Source organism: Glycine max, chromosome 12 (genome assembly GCF_000004515.6).
Source record: "Glycine max cultivar Williams 82 chromosome 12, Glycine_max_v4.0, whole genome shotgun sequence".
NCBI classification, from domain to species: domain Eukaryota; kingdom Viridiplantae; phylum Streptophyta; class Magnoliopsida; order Fabales; family Fabaceae; genus Glycine; species Glycine max.
Window position 1 is genome coordinate 13,473,263 of NC_038248.2, and position 20,254 is coordinate 13,493,516.

The 20,254-nt window shown below is 33.9% G+C and overlaps 1 pseudogene; it reads left to right on the forward strand.

Moving 5' to 3' along the window:
* Positions 1 to 13,760: 13,760 nt before the first annotated feature.
* LOC102670293 (probable ADP-ribosylation factor GTPase-activating protein AGD6) lies at positions 13,761 to 19,643 on the forward strand (annotated as a pseudogene).
* Positions 19,644 to 20,254: the final 611 nt, after the last annotated feature.

Here is a 20,254-nt window from a genome sequence, read left to right on the forward strand (position 1 = left end):
TGTGGGCTCTTTTGAAGCATATGAGCAAAGACTGTATAGACATAAAGAAGATACACTTGAAAATGCCTTTCAGTCAAAGTTTAAATTTCAGCCCCAAAACAAAAAAAATGGAGGACAGAAAAATTATGGAGAAACTTCCAGAAGAAGAAAAGGTTCTAGAAATTTCCTTAAGAACAAAACAGATAAAAATCCTCCATGCAATATATGCAAAAGGCAAGGTCACGCAGAGAAAAATTGTTGGTTCCGTAATATGCCACAATGCAACCATTGCAAGAAGTTCGGGCACGTAGAGAAAAATTTTCGCAACAAAAATAGGCATCAAGCTAATATCGCAGAGGAGCATGATCAAGAACAATGTATGTTCTATGCCACTCAAGACTCAATAAAAGAAAAGGGAGGAAGCTGGTACTTGGATAGTGGATGTAACAATCACATGGCCAAGGATGAGACTACTTTCAAAAGCATTGACGAGTTTGTCAAAGTCAAAGTTCGACTGGAAAATAGAAGTGTGGTTGAATCAAAAGGCAAAGGCACTGTCATGGTGGAGATAGATAAAGGTACGCGACTCATCCATGATGTCTTACTAGTTCCCAGCCTAAAAGAAAATCTTCTAAGCATTGGCCAAATGATGGAGAGAGGCTACACACTTCACTTTGAAGGAGGTGTATGCAAAATCTTAGACAACAAAAATAAAAGGTCTAAGATAGCCCAAGTAAAGATGAATAAGAGCAATTGAAGCTTTCCTCTAAATTTAAAATATGCAATAAACATTGTCATGAAGGTACAAGTTGATGATTCATGGCTATGGCATCGAAGATTTGGCCACTTCAACACACATGCCTTGAAGTTGTTACATGAGAAGAAAATGATGAGAGATCTTTCAAGCATAAAGGAGAACAATGAAGTGTGTGAATGATGTCTCCTTGGTAAGCAACGCCGATTTCCTTTCTCAACAAGCGGAGCATGGAGAGCGAAAGATCTATTGGAGCTGATACATACAGACGTCTGTGGACCAATGAGGACGCCATCACATGAGAATAACAGGTACTTCATACTCTTCATTGATGACTTCTCTAGAATGACATGGGTATATTTTCTAAAAGAAAAATCAGAAGTCTTTGGAGTATTCAAAAAGTTCAAGGCCCTTGCTGAAAATCAAAGTGGAAAACGGATAAAAGTACTAAGAAGTGTCATGACAAAGAGTACACCTCTCGCGAGTTTGAAAGATTTTGTGAGGATGAAGGCATTGAGCGACAACTTACAGTCGCATATTCTCCTCAACAAAATGGAGTGTCCGAGAGAAAGAATCGCATAATTATGGAAATGGCTAGATGGATGCTCAAGGAGAAGGGACTACCTAACACATTCTGGGCTAAAGCAGTCTACACTGTTGTTTACATACTCAACAGGTGTCCAACTAAATCTGTAAAAGACAAGACTCCAAGTGAAGCTTGGAACGAGAAGAAGCCATCAACAAAGCACCTAAGGGTCTTTGGATCTATATGCTACATTCATATTCCAGACGTGAAAAGGCACAAGCTTGAAGATAAGACTATACGAGGTATCTTCCTTGGGTATAGCAATATCTCTAAGGGCTACCGTGTCTACAACTTGCACACTAAGAAACTCGTTATTAGTCGAGATGTTGAAGTTGATGAGTACGCTTCTTGGAATTGGGATGAAGAAAAAGTGGAGAAGAACATTCTTATACCCGCTCAACTACCTCAAGAAGAAGCTGAGGAAGAAGACCCAGGTGAACCACCTTCACCTCCACCACAACAACAAGATCAAGAACTATCATTACCAGAGTCTACTCCAAGATGAGTAAGATCTTTGGTGGACATATATGAAACCTGTAACTTGGCCATACTTGAACCTGAAAGCTTTGAAGAAGCGTCAAAGCTGGAAGTATGGGTAAAGGCAATGGAAGAAGAGATACAGATAATCGAGAAAAACAACACATGGGAGTTAGTAAATCGTCCCCATGGAAAAGATATCATTGGGGTTAAGTGGGTCTATAAGACAAAGCTCAACCCTAATGGCACCATACGGAAACACAAGGCGAGGCTAGTAGCTAAGGGTTACTCACAGAAACCCAGAATTGACTACAATGAGACATTTGCACCAGTAGCTCGTCTTGATACCATAAGAGCTCTAATAGCTCTTGCGTCACAAAAAGGATGGAGTATCCATTAACTAGATGTCAAATCCGCCTTCCTTAACGGCGTACTTGAAGAAGAGATCTATGTGGAGCAGCCACAAGGATTCGTGTCTGAAGGAAAAGAAAAGAAAGTGTTAAGACTAAGAAAAGCACTCTACGGTTTGAAGCAAGCACCTCGAGCATGGTATAGCAGAATCGATCAGTATTTCATGGATCGAGGATTCAGGAGGAGCAAGAGTGAGCCTACACTTTACATCAAGTCTCAAGCTACACGACCTGACATAATGTATGCTACAAGTCTTCTATCAAGATTCATGCAAAGCCCAAGTCAAATACACTTTGGAGCAGGAAAAAGAATTTTGAGGTATCTACAAGGAACAAAAGAGTTCGGTATATGGTATACTACCGAAACCAACTCATAATTACTTGGATACACCGATAGTGATTGGGCAGTTTCAACAGATGACATGAAGAGTACCTCTGGCTATGCTTTCTCACTAGGATTTGGAATGTTCTCTTGGGCATCGAAGAAGCAAGCTACAGTAGCACAATCAATAGCAGAAGCAGAATACATGGCAGCTGCTGAAGCAACGAGTCAAGCTATATGGCTTCGTAGAATACTTGAAGACATGAGAGAAAAACAAGATGAGCCTACTAAAATCAACTGCGATGACAAGTCAGCAATTGCAATGACAAAGAATCCAGTTCATCACAGCAGAACAAAACACATAGCAATCAAGTATCACTTTATCAGAGAAGCTGAAGCATCTAAAGAGATCAAACTCGACTACTGCAGAATAGAAGATCAAATTGTAGACATATTCACGAAGGCGTTGCCGAGACCAAGATTTGAAGAATTACGAGCTATGCTCGGAGTCACAGAAATTTGCATCAAAGAGGAGTGTTGAAATTGCTACAAATTTTTAGAATATTCTTAAATATAAAAATGGTAGAATATCCGAGAACTATAGTGTGTATAAATATGGTAGAACAATCTAGAACTATAATGTGTATGAATATGGTAGAACAATCTAGAACTATAAGTGTATGTATATAAGATAGAAGAATCTAAAACTATCATGATACTAATCTATCATGAAAACTCTAGAAAGACCTAAAGTAATGTAGAAACATTCACCACCATTGAGAGGTTGGTGACTTGAGCCTATAAATAGACAATTGGTATGTTGTAATTGATCATCTAAGAAATTAATGACATAGCCTTCTTTCTAAAACAATTATCTAAAACTATCAACTATCAACTATCATCTAATCAACTATCAACAATTATTATGGCTTGCATGAATTTGAAACGAACTGGATTAATTGTTGGCATTTTGGTGGTTATGATCACAAAGGCAAAGTGATTGATGAAATGAATCCACTGAGTATGAGAATTAGAATGATATTGGTGAGTTTAGCAGTGCTAATAAGCATGCATATATATAACACCGGGATGGTTAATGAAAGGCACTTTCTCAACAGTTGGACCACTCATAATTTCTTGCAAGTATCCAAGTCTTCTTCGCTACCTCATCAGTGGGAAAGACTTAGAAAAATCTCCGGTGAAGAAATTACAAAAAGCTTGATAGTATATCGTAAGGCAATGACATTCATATTTAAAATAATTAGAAAAATAATAAGCACAAAATTTCTAATTTATGAAAACAAAAAACTGCACTTTAAAATTATTATTATTATTATTATTATTATTATTATTATTATAAACACTAGATGCACCCAACATTCCAACGAGCAAGAAATCATTATCCTGATTATTTAGCATGCTACATTTACACGTTTAATTGTTCTTCACAATAAATCTCATTTATTTTATTGTTTCGAAAACAAGTTAACCACTGTATTGCAAAATTATTATCTCTCTCAATATGTTCTGACTTGAAATTATCCTATTCTTCTTCAAAATTAATTATACTAAAAATAGTTAAAAGTCATAAAATCTTACCGTTACAATTCACTATATAATATTACTTTATCAGTTATTAAATATACGTTACCAATTAATATTTTATAAACAATTTACTAGAGATCATTGCATAATAACGATAAAAAACAACGTAGAAAGCTGCTTTTATTTATAGATATTTTTTTATTAAAAAAAATCTGACAAGTTGCTTACATAAACTATATGAAAAGCAAAAGAAATGGAAGGGCTATAATATTATTACATGCTAACCTTTAGCTACCTTTGATATTTTATTAGGAAATATTGCTACCTTGGCACAAATATTGTCTCGTAAATTGTTCAAGAACCTGAAATAGGCATGTTGCCAAGAACGCTTGAATAAGATCCCGTCAAGCGTCACCCAAAAGCTTATAATAAATCCGAATGCCATACTCACGTAAATTTCACAACTGAAAAGTGAATATTGAACTTATGAAGTGGTAACGGGTGTCAATGTGCTTACTTCTTTTCATGAAAGACTGGATTCTTTGTCAAAGCGAGTGCTGATTTATTGTCAACACATATTTCCATAGGTTCTTCTTGTGGCATTTTTAACTCTTTCAACAAGTTCCTTAGCCAAATTGCATGACAAACGCATGATGTGGCAGCGACATACTCGGCTTCACAAGTTGATAGTGTAACTATTGGTTGCTTCTTTGACATCCAAGTGAAAGCAGTATCTCCCATAAAGAACACAAAACCAGTAGTGCTCTTTCTATCATCCAAGTCTCCACTCCAATCGCTATCACTATAGCCAACAATGTTATAATTGTCAGAAGAGTAACAATGCAAGCCAAAGTTTGTTGTACCTTTGATCTATCGAAGGATTCTCTTTGCCGCCTTGAAGTGAGTTGTGGTTGGAGCTTCCATGTAGCGACTTACTACTCCTACAACATAGAGAATATCCGGCCTTGTACATGTCAAGTAACGTAAACTTCCAATCAAACTTTTGTAAAGAGTTGGATCCACATTCTCTCCTTTTTCATGCTTGCTCAACTTGCTGCCACATTCCATCGGGGTGCCAACTGGATTGGCGTCATCCATCTTGAACTTCTTAAGGACTTCTTTGGCATAGCCTTCTTGGGTGATGAAAATTCCTTTGTCTTCTTGTTTTACTTCGATGCCGAGATAATATGCCATGAGCCCCATATCCGTCATCTCAAATTCATTTGACATATCTTTCTTGAACTCTTTGAACATGCTTGGATTGTTCCCTGTAAAGATCAAGTCATCTACATACAAACGCACAATCAAAATATCTCCACTTTGCGCTTTGATATAGAGTGCATGCTCATATGGACACTTGATGAAGTTCTTGTCTTAAAAGTACTTGTTGATTCGAACATTCCAAGCTCTCGGTGCTTGCTTGAGACCGTACAACGCCTTCTTCAACTTCAAGACTTTTTCTTCTTGCCCTTTTACTTCATAGCCCAGTGGTTGCTCAATATAGACTTCTTCTTCGAGAAAACCATTCAAGAAGGCTGACTTCACATCCATTTGATAGATCTTCCATTTATTTTGGGCTGCCAAAGAAATGATCAGTCTAATAGTTTCAAGACGAGCAACAAGAGCAAATACATCATCATAGTCAATTCCTTGTCTTTGACTATAGCCTTTAGCCACCAATCTTGCTTTGTATCTCTCCACTTCTCCTTTAGCATTCTTCTTTGCCTTGTACACCCATCTTACTCCAATTGCTTTGTGTCCTTGTGGAAGTGTAGTAAGTTCCCACGTATCATTCTTCGTGATTGACTTGATTTCTTCGTCCATGGCGTCTTTCCACTTTATGTTTTCCGCCGCTTCTTGATAGCTTAGAGGCTCACAATCACCAAAAAGACAAAAGAGGTTAATGTCGTTTAGGTTTTTGGTTACCTCATAAATCTCTTCAATGCTCCTTAGTCGCGGTGTCCTCTCACTTGAACTTGTTTCATCCAGCCTTGGTGTCGGTGAGGCAGGTGGTGTAATATGTTCCTCTATGATTGGTTGTTCAATTTCATCATCTTCTTCAAAATAAGGAAGAAAATCATACTTATCTTCTTGAACACTCTAATCCCAACAATCTTCTTCGTCGAACTCCACGTCGCGACTTATGACGATCTTTCTACTATTTGGATTATAGAGCTTGTACCCCTTGGATCTTGAGTCGTAACCCACAAACACGTACTTCTCACTTTTATCATCAAGCTTTGTCCTCTTTTCGTCTGGAACATGGGTATAGGCAATGCTTCCAAACACTTTGAGGTGAGAGATCCCGGGCTTCCTTCCACTCCATGCTTCTTGTGGTGTCTTCTCATGCACGCTTCTTGTTGGAGAACGATTTGTTAGGTAAACTGCACATGCCACTGCTTCAGCCCAAAACTCCTTCGGCATCTTCTTGCTCTTGAGCATGCTTCGCACCATGTTAAGTATGGTCCGGTTCTTTCTCTCTGCTACTCCATTTTGTTGTGGCGATCTTGGCACTGTCAGTGGGCGACGGATTCCATGGTCTTCACAATATTTGTTGAACTTATTTGAAGTGAACTCTCCTCCTCGATCAGATCTCATGGCCTTGATGGAAAGACCACTTTCTTTCTCCACGAGGGCTTTGAACTTCTTAAAGTTTTCAAACACTTCTGATTTCTCCTTCAAGAAATAAACCCAGGTTTTTCTGGAATAATCATCAATAAAGAGGAGAAAGTACTTATTCTTACCAAATGAATTGGGTTTGATTGGTCCACAGACATCGGTGTGTATGAGCTCTAGCGGCTTTGTTGCTCTTTTTGTTGATTCCTTTGGAAAACTTTTACGAAATTGCTTCCCAATTAGACATCCTTCACAAAGTTGGTCTGGGTGGTTGATGCTAAGCAAGCCTCTCACCATCTCCTTCTTCGCTAAACGTTCTAGACCGTCGAAGTTGAGGTGCCCGAACCGTAGATGCCATAGCCACGAAGAGTCGGTATAGCAAGCCTTGAGACACTTTGCCACATCATTTTGAATGTTCAAGAGGAACATTCTATTCTTTGACATAGGCACCTTAGCAATCAAGTTATGTCTACAATCTCTTAAGAAAAGACTATGTTCTTTCAAATGGATGTCATAGCCTTTCTCTAATAATTGTCCCAAGCTCAAAATATTATTCTTCATGTTAGGCACATAGTAGACATTGGATATGAATTGATGACTCCCATTCTTCAAACGTATGAGAATTTTACCTTTGCCTTTGACTGGTATCTTTGAGTCGTCTCCAAATGAGACATCGCCAGTTGTCGCTTCATTGATCTCCACGAACATGCTTTTATCGCCGCACATGTGGTTGCTTGCGCCGGTGTCGAGGTACCACTTGTTTCTTTTCTCTTCAAATTTGTTTTGGCACGCGAGTAGCAAAGTTTCTTCTTCTCCGCCTTCTTCTTCTACAAAGTTAGCTTTCTCTTCAACCTTCTTCGAGAATCTACACTCGGATGCGTAGTGACCAATCTTGTTGCAATTGAAGCACTTGATTTGTGATTTGTCATACCTCGACCATGAATTTCCTCTTTCACGACCTCTTGTTACTTGTGGATTCCAATTTCTTTCTCCAATGTTGAATTTGTTGGAGTGGTTGTTGCAACCACCTCTTCCTTCTCCTCCATGTCCTCGTCCACGTCCACGATCTTGGCTGCGACCTCGTCCTCTTTGGCTCTTGTAATTTGCATAGTTTGCTTCATTTACGTTGAGTTGTAGTAGTTGCTCCATAGCCTCCTTTTGTTTAATTTTTCTCTTTTGTTTTTCTTCGTATACTTGTAAGGAACCCATGAGTTGCTCAATAGTCATGGTCTTTAAATCCTTGTTTTCTTCAATGTTGGTAACAATGAAGTCAAAACTTTGATTTAAAGTTCGAAGTATTTTTTCCATGACCTTCACCTCATCAACATCTTCACCATTTCTTTTAAGTTGATTGACTACGGCCAATACTCGAGAAAAATAATCAGAAATTGACTCGGACTCCTCCATAAACAAACGCTCAAAGTCACCTCTAAGAGTTTGAAGACGAATCTTTTTTACCTGCTCAACTCCTTTGTTGCAAGTTTGAAGCTTATCCCATGCTTCTTTGGCCGTCGTTGCGTTGGATATCTTCTCAAATGTATCTTCATCTACCGATTGATAAATGAGAAAGAGAGCTTTCTTGTCTCTCTTTCTTGACTCCTTCAACGTCTCCTTTACACCTTGGCTTAGCGAGACTTCATCTTGCTCCTCGAAGCCATTCTCTACGATATCCCACACATCTTGAGCTCCTAGTAGCGCCTTCATCTTGATACTCCAATTATCATAGTTGTTCTTTGTGAGCATCGGCATTTGGAAAGGAAAACCTCCATTCGCCATCTTTTGAGGATCTTGAAGCTCTGATACCACTTTGTTGGAAATAAGGCTTTTTATGTTTAGGAAAAGTGTTTAGGAATATTGGAGACTTTGAATAGAAATTTGATAGGAAGGAGAATTCTTTATGGAGGAGAGAACTTTGTATTTTTGCTTGATACAAATGTGTAGGATTACATTTCTATTTATACTACTCTAAGGAGAACTCTAGACACACTAATTCTAGAGAGTTCTCAACTCTAGAGATCCAAAGAGTATTCTAGAGAATATTACAATCATAAGAAATATCTAGACACTCCAAACACTACAAGAATTTTCTAGAAACATGACCCATAATTACTTAAGTCCAAAATAACTAAGTCCAAGGAACCAAATAATTAATTTAGGCCCAAATCAAGTTTATATTTCAACAGTTTAGTGAAAGATTTAAGAGTTGAATGCTTCTGAGATAACAAATTAAATGTGTAGTGGTAAACTTCATTGAAATGATTCCTTCGCATACTTAAAAATTTCAAATCTTGAATGTTTCCCTAGCTGAGATGGTATATTTCCTTCAAAAGAATAGTACCTGAGATCAAGATACTGCAACTTGGAAAGATTTCCGAGTTGGGATGGTATATTTCCCTTAAAAGTATTGAGGCTGAGATCAAGATGCTGCAAGTTGAGAAGGGATTGAATATAAATTAAACATAATTTGTTAATTTTAATTTGTAATATGTGAATTAAATATAAATTAAAAAATACCAAGAGAAGTTAGGTACAGGGAAAGGATTTAGTCTCTTACAAAGGGTAAAATTAAGAAAAATAAATTAATAACTTATTAGTTAGCTTATTTTAATTTATAAACTAGGTAAGTAATTGTTACTTGTTAATAAAGACCAAAACTGGTAACAGAGAAAAATTAGAATGACCAAAAACACTAAAACATTTATTAAAAATTAAAAGCAAAAATATAAAAAGGTTTATTCATACAGACTCATCTTTTCTTTCATTAAAAACTAAAAAAGATAATAAACCTTTTTCATTCATTTTTTTGGTAGAGCTTCTTTTACTCACACTTGTTACCCATACAGACTCGTCTTTTCTTTCATTTTTGTTGTCAGAGCTCCTCCTTTTCTATGAAGCTAAACATCTTTTAAAAAAAATTATATATCCACACAATTTGTTGATGATATCAAGCTAAACATGTAACTTTTACGCATGTATAAGTAGTATTCAATCCATATGCATGGTCCGTATAAGTCTGAAAATCTTAAATACTTTTATTCATTAAAATATTGTTGATAATAATTTAATCTTCATATATATCATGGATTTTGTGTTGATTTTCTAATGTTTTGTGAATATCTACATCTTGAATATATGAATTTGTTGGCCCTGGAAAACAGATAATTGGAAATTTCTATAAAAGTAACTTGGCCACCTTATATGACTTTGCTGGAAAATAACAAAGGAAAACTTGAAAAAGACTCCAGTCATTGCATTATTTAAGATAATAATTGTGGAAATTTTTATGAAGTGGCCGGCGTGGCTCCTTTAATTTAGAAAAGACATTGTCATCGCAATATTATTTAAAACAATAAATGTGGAAATTTTTATAGATTCGGTGGCTCCTTGTACGACTTTGTAGAGAAAACACCAAAAAGCTAGCCTACGAAAAATCCGTCATCGCAATACATAAAAAAATAAATTAAACTTGATATTTCATACATAATATAAGTTAATTTTTTGCACCGATAATATTTTAATTTAAGCAAAATGTAATAACAATGTAAAGACTTTTTATATTATCAATCTAACGATGGATTATTAAATAGGGCATTGATAAACCTCTTAATTTTTATTATAATTATTTACAAATTATAATCAAAATAGTTTGTAATCGGTTGACAATATATATTTATTTACATCAATAATATGAATGAAAATTAAACTCATTAATTAATTTTCCTTTTCTAAGAACAACTCCAATGTAATTGCAATTGAGTTGGTTTTTAAGCTTAAGTGACTTGAGAATACTATTAGAACAAATGAGTTCTTATAATAGAGTTTGTATAGAAGTTTCTTATATAAGCAACTACAACCAAGATTGTTTAACTATAAAAAAAAAATAATTTTGCAACTAAAAAAGATTATTCTTGTGTGAGTGGAATGATAAAATAGTATCTACTAAAAAATATTAAGTTTTACCATTAATTAGAGTAAAATTAGTGAGTATTCGATCTTGAACAAATGACTCACTAATAAAAAATTAAGAACTCAATAATTGAGTTTTTACATTAGAAATGCCACAAAAAGTCAAAGCATTAAGGGACGAAATTTTCTTTTTGTCACTAATACTTGAGTCATGAAAATTTTAGTGAGATTTTTTTAATAAATTACATATAAATTGAGTCATGACTAATGCTGATTTTCTTGTACTTTAAAAAATGCGTTTGATATACATACTTAAGTAAAATACAAGGAGAATAAAGCATCACAAACATAAAGTTACAAATGTTACATTGATAACTTTTTATCATGTGCGTTATTTGGTGAATAGTGGACATTACAAATATAAAAAAAAATTATAAATTTATGAGGATGAAGTGGTCGTTATGGAAGGGTTGAGCCAAGCTTTGACAACTGAGAAGCCACTTGGAGGAGTCGGGGTTGATTATCTTATATGTTGTTTCTGTATTTGAAACAACTTGAAGGCAGAAGAAATATGTTGTTCCACCGATACCATTTCTCCCCGTACCCTTGCTAGGGGTTCAAAATCATTTAATTTGTGTAATTGATTATGGAAGATTAGTAATAAGAACTTGGTAATTTTTATTTTTGTTTTTATATTTTTTTTGTGTTTTTGCTTTATATATTTGAAGTGGAGGAGGAAGTAGTGGTAGGTTCTATATTTATAATTTGAAAAAATATTGTAGACTAAAAATTATCATAAATTAATTATTTTAAAATTTAAAACATAAAGAGTGTTAATAATAAATTAATGAAAGAACTAAAATGGTTCACTCCTAAACATAAAACACTAAAATAAGACTTTTAAAAAAAATCCAAAATGAAAAAACACAAAAAACTTATTTACATTAATGTTTTCTTATCATATAATCAATCAATTATCTCTTTGTCTCTATTCTTATCACTCTCAAGATATGATATATACATCAAAGGGTGTTCAATAATATTGGTCAAATTAATAAAAATGATACATATAGCTAGAATGTGAGAGTAGCATGTGCGTCTGATGAACATGTGTCTGCTACCAAAATTATGGGAGAGGGTAGTGAGAATTGGAGAGGTGTGTCCGTTGAGACAAAAAATAAAATAAAATTGAGAGCGATGATGGATGTTCCTGAATGTTAAAATCAACGTGAATATTAACAAGGTAAAGCCACGAGGGAGGTCCAGATCTGGATTTTTGTCACCGAATAAGTGGTTTTGTTTTTATCAGTCCAGAGCCATGGTTGGGTGAGGAAGCCATTTCTAGCTGTTAAAAGCATATCAACTTCATAAAATAATAATGGGAAAAATGACAGGTGCCAGTTTCACAGGACACCACTTCATGACAGGAACTAAAAGTCGTAACTAAACAAAATTTTGAGGAATTTGACAAGTTAAATATTTATTTAAGAACTAAAATCTATAATTAAAAAAATTGAAGGACTAAAACTTAATTATTCCTTAAAATTGTTAATTGAAGAAGCATACTTGCTTGTGAAGATGCTACCTTGAATTGTGAGAGCATAAAAATAACCTTGAATTGAGAGGAATCAAATTAAGAGAATGGGGTTAGGTTGATATAAATAGCACATACCAATTAAAATTCAGCTGTGGAGAAGGCCTTTTATTAGTTTTATGTAATTCATTCTTTTGATCCCTTACGTTAATAAGCTTTAATTCATTCAAAAATGGCCAAACTCTTGAACAAGAAGTAGGTGTGCCAATGAAAACCAGACAGAAATTGTAAAAAAGAAAGATAGGGGACGAATCTCCAAAAGACAAAGTAAGTGGTAGACGGAGGTAGACGACCGTGAATCATAAAAAAAAAAAATGAGAGAAAAATATATATGAATTGTAAAAAACCAATAATCGAAAATATGCAGAATTGGAACCTTGAGAACGACAAAGGGAGATGCGTGGTAACAAATCAAGGTTTTCAACAAAGAATTTTAGGACGGTGGGGATGTGGGAGGCTGAAATCAGAGGCACGTGATTGAGTAAAATATTTTAATTAGAATTATTAGATTAAAATTAGATCAATGCATAAGGATTTATGTAACTCTCTTAGAATTATATATACTGTAATTTAATCCCTTTCTCATATATATTGTTAACAAAACGTATTGTAAAGGTTGATTAAATTCGAATTAACGAAAAGCATCCTCCGCAAACTATAGTTTCATATGCATATTTTTAAGTTTCATTAAACATTGATTCAAATTTTTGATTGATTATGTTATTCTGTCAGGAATAAAGTTGCATGAAATGACCTAGTTCGTACAGATCCATAGTTAATAATATTCAGAATTTCTGTTTGATCTATCCAAATTTCCCCATCCTATATAATTTGACGGATTAGTTCAGGTTCCTAGTTTCTGAATGACAAACCATCATCTATGATTAGGTCAGGGATACATCTATCTTAACATTAGATGAGTAGTCAGAATATACATTAGCTTTTCACAATTATACTTGTTCAGACATCTCCCCGCTCTTAACACTTTATAATGATCATAACGAGTCTATGTAACTTCAACATTTTCTTTGGGTTATGTTTTGATTGATGAAAAGGAGAAAAATATAATACTTATAGCTCCATTGTGAAGGTCGAGCATTAGATTATGGGAGGTGAGGTTGCTGCAGCTAAGAAGAGAGCATGCCATAGCGATCCAGAAGGGCAGCGTTCACTACTAAAAATCTTATTTTTTACGACGCACATTCTAAGGCGGTTACATAAAAACCGTCTTAGAATGTGAGGCGGTGGCATTTTTGTAATTAAAAGTATTATTTTTTATTTTTACGACGTACATTCTAAGGCGGTTATCAAAAACCGTCTTAGAATGTGACACGGTGGCATTTATGTAATTATTGAAAAGTTAAACAATGACAGGTCTCTTAAAAAACCGCCTTCGTATTTGTTCCTTTGCTAACCCTAGCTTTTCATTCATTTCATTTTCGACTGTGGTCTCAATCTTAGGCATGAGGCTCTTGCGCCGCACCCCACTCCTCCCCTCCAAACCCATTTCCCCCGGTGCGTGACTCACTTTATTTTTATTCATCCTTCCTTCCTTCCAGATCCGATCCCCCATGGCGGCGGTGTTGCGGCGGCTTCGAGACCTGCAGTCCTCGGCAGGGAATAAGATCTGCGTGGACTGGTCCCAAAAGAACCCTCAGTGGGCCTCCGTCTCCTACGGCGTCTTCATGTGCCTTGAGTGCTTCAGCAAGCACCGCGGCCTCGGAGCAAGAGCAAGTCGATTGGGGATTTTAGGACTCTGAATGGCGTCAGCAGAGCGTCGGCGAGGTACAGGTCGACGAAGGATATCTACACACAATCGCAGCTGGAGGCGTCAGCCGCGAACAAGGAGGGATTCTTCACGCGGAAGATGGCGGAGAACGAGTCGCGGCCGGAGGGGCTGCCGCCCTCACAGGGAGGGAAGTATGTAGGGTTTGGATCCAGCCCGACGTCGTCGCCACAACGGCGGAATGATGCGCAAAACGATTACTTCTCTGCCGTTTCGCAAGTTTTTTTTAATATTTTTTTATGATGTGGGGTTTGATTGCAGGGGATTGGGAAATTGTCTTTGGTCGCTGCCTCTGCGGCTAATGTTGTTCAGGCTGGCACGAAGGAGTTCACTTCCAAGGTATTCTGCATTGGCTTTGTGCATTTCCAAGGTAGTTTACATAGGGGAAAAAATAAATGGATTGGAATGACAAATTTATTTGAGAATGAATTGATGATAAGACCTTGGCTTCCTATTGAGTTGTACAGAGGTTTTTACTTTAGGCTCAGGAAGCTACTGTTGATTTGCCTTATGTTGCCTTTGCAGTAAGGCCAAATCTTGGAGTTTGGGAATTTGTAAGAGTGAGCTTAGAGGATCACTTGTTATTGTTATACAAGACAATTTAGTAACAATTTTTCTTCTTTTTGTGTAGTGGCATAATAGCAATTTATGAACTTAAAAAGTATCTGTCAATTTCTCATCAATGATTATCTATTTCCACTTTTCCCTTATATGGATATTAAAGCTGATTCTTGAAATGGGATTGCTTCAAGTTTGAGTTTTTTGCTTGATTTTTGAAATGGGTCTGAATAATGTGATTGCGTTTTGTTGCGTGTTTCTGAAAAGGTTTTTTTTACGTGTTTTGTGGTTTTATTTTCGTAATAGCAGTAGGTCTGGTCCGCTTAAATTGTTAATATTTTTTAATATTCCTAACCTTTTTTGTGGTTATTGTCTATAATGACTCTCCAAAGTGCTGTGAGATTATAAGCTTTTAAAATTGTCTCTATCTATAGTGCTTGGTTTTGTTGAAAGCTGTTTCTGGGATCCTATATGTGATTTTTTTTCACTACACCTTTTTAGAACCTACTCAAAACTCTGTTAAGTACTTAACTCGGCATAGGACAATGTCATCTCAATCCTATTCATCCGCAAATCCTCTGGGATAATAATAATAATTGTAATGGTGATCTTGTGACTAACTTACCTGGCCAGCCTCCCGTAGATTTTCAGCACTATGCTAGATATGTCGCAGTCAACGAAACTAATGGCCGAGCACTCTTTTATTGGTTCTATGAGGCCATGACCAAGCCTCAAGACAATCCATTAGTGTTGTGGCTTAATGGAGGTAAGTAAGCTTATATATATTGTGCATTGATTATTGTGCCAACATGCTTGATTGGTTTAAACTAATGTGCCAGCATTATGTTTGATAGGTACCCTAAACCCAATTCATTTGATGTTTCTTTTTTATATGTATGTTCTCTAACAAGGTGACAACGTGCCTTTATATTTTTGTTAAAAAATTTACAGGTCTTGGGTGTTCTTCTGTGGGATATGGAGCAACACAAGACATTGGCCCATTTTTAGTGGACACCGATGGCAGGGGCCTTAAATTCAATAACTTTTCATGGAACAAAGGTATGAAACGTGAGATCTAGGACCACAAAATATGTACATACTAAAATTTGTTGGCACAGTCCACCAAATTACTGCTTTCTAGTTTCTACTTTCCATGTTAACAATATTATAAAATTATGTTAATTGATGCTTAGAATTCTTGACATATATAAGTGGAATGTGATAATGCATAGGCCAACATGATTTCAAAATAATATTAGAATCCAGGTTGAAAGATGACTTCAAAAGAAGAATTGAGTTTTTAATGCAGAATTATAAATCTTATTAATATTGTTTAATTATAAAATTGGAGCTTTAATTTGCTAACTCGCATAAAGCTGCTTTATTATAGATGTAGGTTATCAAATCAAAATTCTAATTATGATTGATAGTATATTGGAGAATATATACTACTAAATAGTAAAAACACTTACGTACTATACGTAAATTCTGTTTGTTTAAGAATAAGTTAAGAAGAATTGATTGTTAATTTAGATGGTATATATGATAGAACCACTTTTAACATATATAGATATATAAATTTTTTAGTTTGACATTTAAAATAAATTCTTAAAAATGAAATTTAAGAATTAAAATTTGTGTTTCTTTCAAAATTAATGTAATTTTTGCATCTTCCAAAGAGGCAGTAAATAAAAATCAAAGTATATAAAGAACCTTGCTTTATTACCAAGAATATTTCCATTGTAGTTCAGCATATCTATACACTTTAGTTTCACGATGACCTATTATGCAAAGTCACGTCATGTTCAGCATATCCATTGTAGTCCATTGCTTTATGAATTTATATGAATTTATAATTATTATTATGAATTTATTACCCTTAGACACTTCAAAGAAACACAATTCACTGATAACTTATATGAATTTATAATTATTATTTTCCAAAAATAATTATCTATTTAAATTTTTCGTTTTTAATAATATCTTTAGAATGACATTGACAAGTGTTGGGTATAATTAGAGGTAGGCATTTGGTCAATTAGTAATTAGTATTAGAAAGTTTTGATAATTTGTTGCGAGAAAAGGATTGATGCTTTCTCTTCATGATATATTTTGACACCAGAGAAGAGTTTGTGAGATGAGATAGCAGTTGTGTTGAATATCTTCTAATTCCTATTTTATTGGAGTTGTCTTCAGAGTGGCATTTGCTCGTCTCTAATGTTGCACATTTTGGTGGGGCCTAAGGAATGTGAGGTATGTTATTTCTCTTAGTGGCATTTGACTCATGACTCATCAATTGTAGCTTTTCTTTTTTGGGGATTGCAGAAACATTTGAGTTGGATATCAGCATCACAAAGAAGCTTCTTGAAGGAGAGCGAGGCAAAATAATCCACGAGAGAGGCATACTTGTATGTGGCTTTTCCTTTGTTTAGAGCTACTTGAAAGAAATATTAATTATGCATTGACACTTAGCAAAAAGTAAAAGGTCAGGTGCATTTAGCTAGACTAAAAAAGGAATTTGGAGCCTTAAAAACACACGGTTGGAGTTTGATTTTAAGATTTAAAACACACTGTTGGAGCCTTTATGTGTATACTAAAAAAACTGCATAGAAAATATATCCCACCATCTCAATTTACACTTCTTATGTTTAAATTTTAAAATTTGGAATTAGGGAGTGAGGTTTTCGTTTATGATATCTTTAATACCCTCAATTCCTACACTTCAAGAGATGCTTGTGTGTATGGTTGGTAAACAACAAACTTAAAATATTTCTCTGTCAGAGTATTTTATTAACCATGTAGGACAATTAATTAGTACGTACTACTTTGAGAAGAGTATTCCTCTAATTAACTAGGATTTCATATACTCTAAGGGAGTGAGGTTTTCGTTTAGATTAACATGTTATTAACAATATTTTGTTCACCTGAATAAAATTTTCCACGCTTTATAATGACTTTAACCATAATTCTTTTTTATAGGCAGACAAATAATTTTATCAAAAAAGAAAAAAAAAGTGTTAAGTACTATATGTACTCAACCAGTAGTATGACTTTAAGGAGAAGTTGAAAGACAAAAAAACAAATTAGTTTCATCAATGCTTTAGTAAGTAAGTTATATTATTTTTAGATTATCCTTCAATATATAATTGTTTTCATTTTCGTGGTAAACTTTTAAAATATATAGCTGCGGTTACCTCTCCTAAAAAAACTATTATCATTATTTTTTTAAATAAAGATAGAGACACAAAATGTCTCTCTTTAATTTTTATTAATATAAACGAATGTTAATCTAATAAGGAAAAAGTAAGAACATAATGTCACGTATGGATAAATATTAAAGCAATTTAATTTTTTATTCATTGTTAAATTAATACAAAAGATAAAGAAGAGAATAAGAGTTTGAATAATGAATATTTTTGTTAGATGTAAAAAAATAGAGATAACATTTTTTTATATAAATATAGTAATTAAGGTAATTAGAATAAGTATATAACACCTGTAAAATTATTGTAAATACTAGTATATAACACGTAAATAAGGAATCATTAATGTTATTACTTGTTATTAGCAATGTTGTGATTAGTTTATTTTTCATTAGTACTGTTGTAGTAATGTTATTACTTGTTATTAGCATGTTATTACTTGCAAACATGCTTTATTTGAGAAAGATATTAAGCTTTTTATAATGAATTACACTTTTTTCTAAACTTAATATGGTTTTAAACTTAATATGGATTCCACCAACTATTGTGTTGGAGTAGGTTGGTGAATTTAATTTTTAGTACTATGGTTTCTTAGCATTCTGTGTTATACTGTTATGAATAGGAGGAGTAGGGATACATGTTAATCTTTAGGTATTGTCTCTTCCTTTGTCTTGTAATGGATTCCGCTTAGAAATTGTATTATTGTATTTTAATGGATATATTTACATATATATATATATATATATATATATATATATATATATATATATATATATATATATATTGATTTTTTCACACTTGTTGTAGTTAAATGATTTTATTTATGTTAAAAATGATTATGATAGTTTTGGTTCCCATCAATGTTTAAAATGATTAAAGATACAATAGAAAAAAAAACAAAAAAAAGGCCAAAATAAAAAAATAAATAGCGCATACTACGACGGTTATAATATAACCGTTTTAGTATATCGGATTTACTACGCCGGTTATATAGTAACCGTCGTAGAAAGTTATTTCCAGAAAAAAAAATTCAAAAATACTACGACGATTCTTATCTAGCCGTTTTAGTATAGTGGACATACTACGACGGTTGATGGGTAATCGTCGTAGAAAAACACATCACCCTACAACATTCTAATTGTAATTTGAGATGACATACTACAACAGTTATATAAAAACCGTCGTAAAAAATGACATATACAACGACGGTTCCAATAACCGTCTTTATAGTTTTTTACCTTTTACGACACCTCCATCTACGACTGTTCAAAACCGTCGTAAAAGATATAATTTAACCGTCTTAAAAAATAATATTTCTAGTAGTGGTTGAATTGGAGGAGTGCTTCCCTCTCCCTCTCAATGCACATAATTTTCCCTTCAGCACAAACAACCTGCAACATCATCATCAAACACACCATAATTTTGTCCGAAAAAATAGCATACTTAATCTTTTTATATGTAGAATCAATAAATAGCTTTTTTATTTTCTGTTTTGTTATAAAAGAGTTATTTGAATGTAAATATTCTAAAGCAAAGCAGACTAAAATAGAAGCTAGCAAAATCTTTTCATGACCCTAATCAAATCAATTTATCTTTTCTAGAGCTAAATTTTCATTATTGAGTTTCTCGGTTTTAGTTTTAAAATTTGTAAAAATTAAAACTAGTTTTAGTTTTGAATTTTGGTTTATTCTTTGTTTTTAGTTTTTAAAATGATGTTGTAAATTAAAATAAAATAAAATGAATCAATTATTTTACCTTATTTTGCTCCACTATAAAGTAATGGTGCCGATGAAGGTAGCAAGATCGAAGTGATGATGACAATGGTGATGCGGTGGAATGATGGTGATGATGGTGGTGGAGGTGGTGGTGAAAATGTGATGATGACAGTGACGATGGTAGTAGGATAGAATAGTAAAAATTACACTAATATCATTTTGAAATTGAGTTAAAAATCATTTCAAATCCAATTTTGTTGAATGCATGTTATTTTGAAAATTACATTTGAAAACTGAAAACCAGAGTTTAAATGTTCACACATGTTTCACAATAAGACCTTTCGTATAAAAGGCAGGCGTCATTACATTCTTTCACAAAGAGGCACTACATCAATTATACCCCTTCCAAAATTATGAGGTTTGGATAAAAAAAAGGTAGAAATAAGATTAATTTGATTTAAAATTAAAATATTATAATGCAAAAAAAATAATAATTAGGTGCGAGCATGGAGAATTATTATGGCTATTTTTTAACGACAAAATCTTAAGCATGAACAGAATATTGAAATCAAGGTAATTATTGAGAGAGTCTATCTTAGTTCATTAAGTAGGATGCGTGAATTATTATAAATCTCTTGGTACCTATCTTCGATACTTATAGATAAAAAAAAAGCAAGTCAATTGAAAAATAAAATCAAAATGGTGTTAGAGCATAAACAAAATGTTACTATCATGAACAATTATTAAATCAAATAATAGAGAAATTATTACTTATAACAAGTTCCATAGTAAATTAAGGGAAA